General features: G+C 38.3%; 1 pseudogene; it reads right to left on the reverse strand.

Moving 5' to 3' along the window:
* Positions 1-6297: 6297 nt before the first annotated feature.
* LOC140810421 (NDR1/HIN1-like protein 13) lies at positions 6298-7042 on the reverse strand (annotated as a pseudogene).
* Between the last annotated feature and the right edge of the window lie 585 nt (positions 7043-7627).

Genomic DNA, 7627 nt, shown 5'->3' on the forward strand with positions numbered 1-7627 from the left:
GAACGGTCTTCATGGGACTCTTCTAGGTAGCTTTTTCCAACTGTATTTTGACTTAGAAGTGATGGCTCCCACTCTAGAAGAACGGTCTTCATTGGACTCTTCTAGGTAGCCTTTTTCATTTTCTTCTACACAATTTTTTATGTTCTAATTTTCTCCTCTTTTCTATTTTTTCACCAGTCTGCTCAACAATTTTTCCAAGTCATTTTTCATATTGAACAAGATCATGTGTCACACGAACATTCTCAACTACTTAATGACTTAGATTGAGCATAAACCACACTTCAGAAAATTATGAAAGGAATTTTGATTCACAACAGAGAGTACACCATTCAGTATCCTTCACTTGTACAGGCTTCACACAAAACAGGATGAATGCAATATGTCTAGCACCCTAAATAACATGCACATGCATGCTGAGTGTTGTCCACGGGTGTTGTCACACCCAGGCCAATATCCGTGAGTGATCATTGTGCACACAAACTGAGAGACTTCCTAAGATTGGAAAATCTCTCAAAATCCAATGGTTTTGTAAAAATATCAGCCAGTTGATTTTCAGTTCCAACAAATTCCATACGAATCATACCCTTCTCAACTAAATCTCGAATAAAATGATGTCTTATGTCTATGTGTTTTGTTCGAGAGTGTTGAACTGGATTTTTTGAAATGTCAATTGCACTTGAGTTGTCACAGTAAACAATTAAGGTGTCACTAAGGAATCCATAATCTTTAATCATTTGATTCATCCACAAAAGTTGTGAGCAACAACTAGCAGCAGCAACATATTCAGATTCAGCAGTGGACAAAGACACACAATTTTGTTTTCTACTATACCATGACACCAAGTTGTTACCAAGATAAAAACATCCACCTGTGGTGCTTTTCCTATCATCTAGGTTTCCAGCCCAGTCAGCATCACTAAAGCCCACTAAACTGGTGTTTGTTTCTTTGGTATACCATAGACCTAAGTCAACTGTCCCAGCAATATATCTCAAAATTCTTTTGACAGCTTTTAAATGAGTGACTTTAGGATCAGCTTGGTATCTAGCACATAAACAGACACTAAACATGATATCGGGACGACTAGCACTTAAGTAAAGAAGACTGCCTATGATGTTGCGATACTGGGTGTTGTCAACACCTGCGGCAACATCGTCTTTGGACAATTTTTCAGTCGAACCCATTGGAGTTTTCATGTGTTTAGTGTTCTCAGCAGAAAATTTCTTCACCAAATTCTTAGCATACTTAGATTGACACAGAAAGATACCATCATGCATTTGTTTGATTTGCAATCCAAGAAAGAAACTTAGTTCTCCTACCATGCTCATTTCAAATGTGGTAGACATGCATTTCACAAAATCATCAACATGCTTTTGAGAAGAGGCACCAAAAATGATGTCATCCACATAAATTTGACACACAAGAATATCATGCTTTGACTTTTTAATAAAAAGGGTTTTGTCAACCTCACCTCGTTTGAAGCCTAAGTCAAGCAGATATTCAGTAAGCCTACCATACCATGCTCGTGGAGCTTGTTTCAGACCATACAATGCCTTTTTCAACTTGTAGACGTGGTCCGGATGATGAGGATCTTCAAATCCCTTAGGTTGGCTTACATAAACTTCCTCATTCAAAATGCCATTCAAGAAAGCACTTTTTACATCCATTTGGTACAGTTTTATGCCCATGTAGCAAGCAATGGCAAGTAAAAGGCGGACTGATTCAATTCGGGCAACAGGGGCAAATGTCTCATCAAAATCAATCCCTTCAATTTGTGTATACCCTTGAGCAACTAATCTGGCTTTATTTCTCACAACAATTCCAGATTCATCAGTTTTGTTCTTAAAAATCCACTTGGTTCCAATAACATTAACATTATCAGGTCTACGAACCAAATCCTACACATCATTCCTAACAAATTGTTCAAGTTCTTCATGCATCGCATTGACCCAAAATTCATCTTTTAAGGCTTCGCTGATATTTTTAGGTTCAATGAGAGAAACAAAACAAGAATGACTTACCAGAGAGTACATGGAAGTCATGCATACTAGTCCGATCATTTTTCGATAATCTACTTTCTCCTTTCTTCTAGTTTGTATTCCTCCAAAGGCTTCTCCAATGATCTGAGATGATGGATGATTTTTCTGAATCTTGCTGGGAATGTCAACCCCCTCATCGGTTACACCATCATCATTTTCAGTATTCTCTTTTGGTTCATCAAATGATTCTGCCAATGCAGGTGTTGTCTCAGGTGTTACAACACCGGGTCCAACATCTGAGTTAGGCAGTGTCTCACTTGTATTCAGGAGCCCATCAACTTCATCCTCGATTGTTTTTCCTGTTAGATCTGCAAGATCGTCAAACACAACGTTAATAGATTCCATAGTCGTTCTTGTTCTCAGATTATACATGCGATATGCACGACTATTGGATGAATAACCAAGAAATAAACATTTGTCACTTTTAGAGTCAAATTTTGCAAGATGTTCTCGATCATTCAAAACATAACATACACACCCAAAGACATGAAAATACTTGAGGTTCGGCCTCTTTCCCATGATGATTTCATAGGATGTCATAGTAGAACCACTCCTTAAGTACACACGATTTGAAATATGACATGCTGTGTTCAAGGCCTCGGCCCAAAATCTCTTTGAAATATTCTTAGAACTTAACATGACCCTAGCCATTTCTTGTAGTGTTCTATTCTTCCTTTCGGCTATTCCATTCTGTTGAGGAGTCTTAGGGGCTGAAAATTCATGAGTTATCCCCTTCTTTTCACAGAATGATATAAAATGTGAGTTTTCAAATTCTTTACCATGATCGGTCCTTATCTTACCAACCCTCAGATTGTGTAGATTAGTAATCTTAGCATGTAATTTCTTAAAAGCATCAAATGTGTCGGATTTTTCTCTAAGAAATTTTACCCAAGTAAATCTAGAGAAATCATCGACACAAACACATGAATACTTCTTACCTCCAAGACTTTCCACTTCCATTGGACCCATAAGATCCATGTGCAAGAGTTCAAGACACCGTGTTGTCCCAAAGTGTTGCAACACTTGGTGAGGAACACGCGTTTGCTTACCTTTTTGACATGCACCACAAACATACGGAATTCCAGAAGATAAATTAGGCATACCTCTCACAGCATCATACTTACCAAGATTCTTTAATGTCTTGAAGTTTGCATGTCCCAATTTTTGATGCCACAAGTTTAATTCGCTCACCTTTGAATGATTGCATACTAAGTCTTCTCCAAGTTGGTAGCAATTATCAGCAGACCTTATACCTGTCAAAATACAAGTATTAGTATTATCAAATACTTCACAATTGTCTTTATCAAACTTGACATGCAAACCGTCATCACAAAGTTGGCTTATGCTTATTAAGTTTGAGTTAAGCCCTTCTACATAAAGCACATTGTGCAGATTAGGCAGTCCATCAACATTCAAGGTTCCTTTGCCAACAATTCTCCCTTTAGCACCTCCACCATACGTCACATGACCACTCCTTAGTTCAACATAGTCAATCAAATGGTCTTTAGAACCTGTCATGTGGCGTGAACAGCCACTGTCAAAGTACCATATTCCTGCAATGTTAGTCTTTAATGAAGTATAAATAACAGAGCATTGAATCTTAGTCTTTGGTACCCAAACCTTTTTTACCGATGCCTTCCTGTTGACAGTGTTGCGCCGAGTGTTGTACAACACCTGTGGCAACACCTGTTTAGATTCCCATCTTTTGTAGTCATCTCTAAGTGTAAAACAGTAGGGTTTGATGTGACCAGGTCTAAAACAGTAGTGACAGATGAAGTGACGCTTTCTGGATTTAGACTTCTTGATAGACATTCGCCCTTGTGATGGAGCACCCTTTTCAGTTTGTGTAGTATTTGAAGTTTCAACACTTCCTTTGACAAAAGCAGTTTGTTTTCCCTTAGTATTGGAAGATTCTCCAGTTTCAAACAGACTATTCGGATAACCAAGTCCAGCCTTATCATTCTGTCCAATCATCAAAAGTGAGTCAAGTTTGGATGTACTTGAATTCATCTTGGCAAGAATCTGAGTTGCTTCTCCAAGTTCCTCTTTGACTTTGCATAGCTCCAAATCTTTCTTGCTTAAGATTACTTCAAGTCGCGAAATTTGTGACTTTAGCTCAACATTTTCTTTGGAGAGGATTGTATTTACTTTGGTTCTTTTGATCCAGTCTTCATATAATTCTTCGTACATCGTCTGCACACTTTCTAGAGTGATCTCATCATCATCTTCTTCCTGATTTTCAGACTGACTTGATTCATTAAGGGTTGTAGAATTGAGACATACAGGATTCGAAGAGGTGTTGCGACCAGGTATTGCAACACCTGTGGCAACACCCAAAGGATTGATTTGCATTGAGCGTTTCTCCTTGATCACAGTAGATAATGATGTGTGATTTTCAGATTCATTTGATCCTTGATCATCTTCAGATTCTTCATCACTCAGGGTGACAGTCATGCCTTTGTTTTTCCTAAGACGATTTGCACACTCATTGGCATAATGTCCATATCCCGAGCATTCTCTACATTGCACCGAGTCCAGGTTTCTGACATTAGATTGAATTTGCACTTCGGTCTTTGGTCGAAACTGTCCTTTCATAGGAGTAAACTTTTGTGATTTTGCAAATGTGGAGTTATTGGGCAGCTCAGACTTTTGTCCAATTTTCTTTTTTTCTCTCATAGTCTTCAAATAGTCACCAAATTTCTTAGTAAAAAGAGAGATCGATTCTTCACCTAGATCAGACTTATCCACCTCTTTAGATAGTTGAAGAATTTCATCATATGATTCGGTTGAGGCTTCAAAGGCTATTGTCTTCCCTTTATCCTTTTTCTGCAGATCAAGATTCATTTCAAAAATTCTTGGGGAACTCATGAGTTCATCCAGATTGATGTTTGAAGTGTCTTTAGATTCCTCAATGGCACAGACTTTGACATTGAATCTCTCAGGAAGAGATCTTAGGACCTTGTTCACCAATCTTTCATTTGGTATGGGATCTCCTAGGCCATGTGATTCATTTGAGAGTTGTCTTAGCCGGCAGTCATACTCAAGGATAGACTCCTTGTCCTCCATTCTCAAACTTTCGAACTTTGCTGTCACCATCCTTAGCCTAGTTTTACGCACACTCGCAGATCCTTCACAGTGCTTCTGGAGTATCTCCCAGGCATCTCTGGCGCATACACAAGTGGTGATTAAATTAAACATCCTTGTGTCAACGGATGAAAATATAGCATTGAGAGCCTTGGAATTATAGTTTGAAGATTGCACTTCATCCACAGTCCATGTACTTTCAGGTTTAAGTCGTGTGTCTCCATCAGCATCCGCTAGTTTTGGTGGACTCCAACCGTCAAGTACACGTTGCCAAGCTCTTTCATCAATGGATTTTATGAAAACCCTCATCTTTACTTTCCACAATGCATAGTTTGATCCGTCCAACACGGGAGGCCTAAAAACAGTATTTGTTGATCCTTCCATAATTCCTTTTCACTCTGAAAACAAAACAAAACAGAATCTCACTTAGTAACGTCAAGTGGAGGCTCTGATACCAATTGAAAGTTTCGTTTCCACAGTGTATGAAAAAAATACGATTGAGTGTTACGTGTATCAGATTGTAGGTGTTGTCTGTAGGTGTTGTAACACTCACGACAACATGCAGCGGAAATTTTAGTTTAACACATTAACACATAATTTAATTGAAAAACAATATGCGAGACAAGATGTAAATTATGCACAAGTACCAAGTACTTGTGCGATGCCTCAGGGCAAAACAATTCACTAGAAAAACTTGTAAGTTTACAAAAACCGATACTAGTGAAAGACTAAAACAACTCCCTCATATAGGCGAGTGACAAATTGCATCCTATACTTCTAACAAACCGTATAACCAAAAACTCAAAGGATGCATCAACTGAGAAGTGAAAAATCTTCAGAAATCAGCACACTAATCAAAACAGTGATTAGGTGTTGTCTTCAAATGTTGTCAGCACTTCACAGTGACACAATAACGATGGCACGAGATATCTTTGAACTCAGAAATTCTTCCTAGCAGCTTCGTCTCTCGCACGCCGAAAATATTAAATCTCATCTCTATATATATCATCTCTTCGCAAACCCTATTAAGCATAGAAAAAGGGTTTATTAGGAAACAAACTCTTTTAAACAAGGATATCACATCTTAGAGATATTTTCACTTCTAAAAGATATCATCTATCATATCAATCCTAGATTTATATCATATATTAAATCTTATATCTAGAAAGACAAAATACTAGAGATATTCAACTAAAGAAAGAATATCAAGGAATAAATTCCTTTCAGTAGTATTCTTCTTCGGCTGATAAAAAACTGGCAAAACACCTTCGCTGAACTTCACGTCGTTAAAGAAAACGTTAACGGCGCTATCCTTCAAGTAATAAATCCCCACCTTCCCGTTGGGGTTCTCCGCCCTGATGGTGACGTTGAACCCCGGAGAAATGGGAGAAGATGACGTCAGGTCCATTCCCTCTATGGCGATGTTCGCCACCTGTGTATTTAGGAGATTTGAATCGGAAAACGAGGTAGAGCACTCCGGCTGATACAGCTGCTGCTACGACCAGGAAGAAGAGGAGGCAGAAAGTGAAGCAGCAGCAACGGCGACAGCAGCTACTGCGGCTTTTGCTCCGGGTGAGGGCTTCAAATTTTTTGGCATTCTCCGGCGGCGGGTATCGGAAGATTTGTTCTCTGGGGAGCTGGAATACGTAAGTTGCAGGTGGGAGGGGGACCGGTTTCGCCGACGGAAGGTTTGGGTGGTCAGCGGATTGTTTTGATGAAGTATCGGGCGATGAAGACGACGGCGGAGTATCGGAGGTGGTAGGATGAACACGCTGGTCAGCCATTCTGAATCATACGCTAGAATCACGTAAAAAAATCAAGAAATGGAAGCCTTTTTGTACGAGAAAGAGAAAATTGAGGTGGAATATGTAGATAGATATACTGAAGGTTACAGCTGTGTGAATTAATTCCCTTGCGTAATGAAACGCGTGCGCGTAGAATACAGTCGTTACATAATCCATAATATCACAGACATACGTATAAATAATTGTATAGTACCTGCGTTTTTTGTGTGTATCACGTAATCGATATATCAATTTTGATTAAGTTCTCGTTTCAGTCACAATTGTACGAGGTAGTTCCCGATTTAGTCCCGAACGTTTCAAAAGTTTTCTCAATACAATTTTCTGTTAGTTTGCGTTTAATAAACAGAAGAAAATGATTTGCAAATCACTTTGTAAAAGGAAAAATCTCCAAAAAAAACTCCTAGCCTCTCTACGTTCTAAAAATCCTGATAAATTCCAAATCTTCTCCATCTCTTGTCATCAAGGTATGTATGCAAAGTATCTACGCAATTGTTCCTAGTAACAATTTTTTTATTTGCACGTGAAATCAAAGTAGTGTGAATTCATTGATAGAGATATTAGATCGAATGATTATTTTCTTAAATAAAAAATATTAAGGATACAAAATGAAATAAATATCTAATGGCTAAAAGAAGGAGGTCATATAAAATAATTTTAGTTTCATTGAGAATTAAATTAGGATACAAAATCGTAAATTTATCT

Source organism: Primulina eburnea, chromosome 13, assembly GCF_022965805.1.
Source record: "Primulina eburnea isolate SZY01 chromosome 13, ASM2296580v1, whole genome shotgun sequence".
NCBI classification, from domain to species: Eukaryota; Viridiplantae; Streptophyta; class Magnoliopsida; order Lamiales; family Gesneriaceae; genus Primulina; species Primulina eburnea.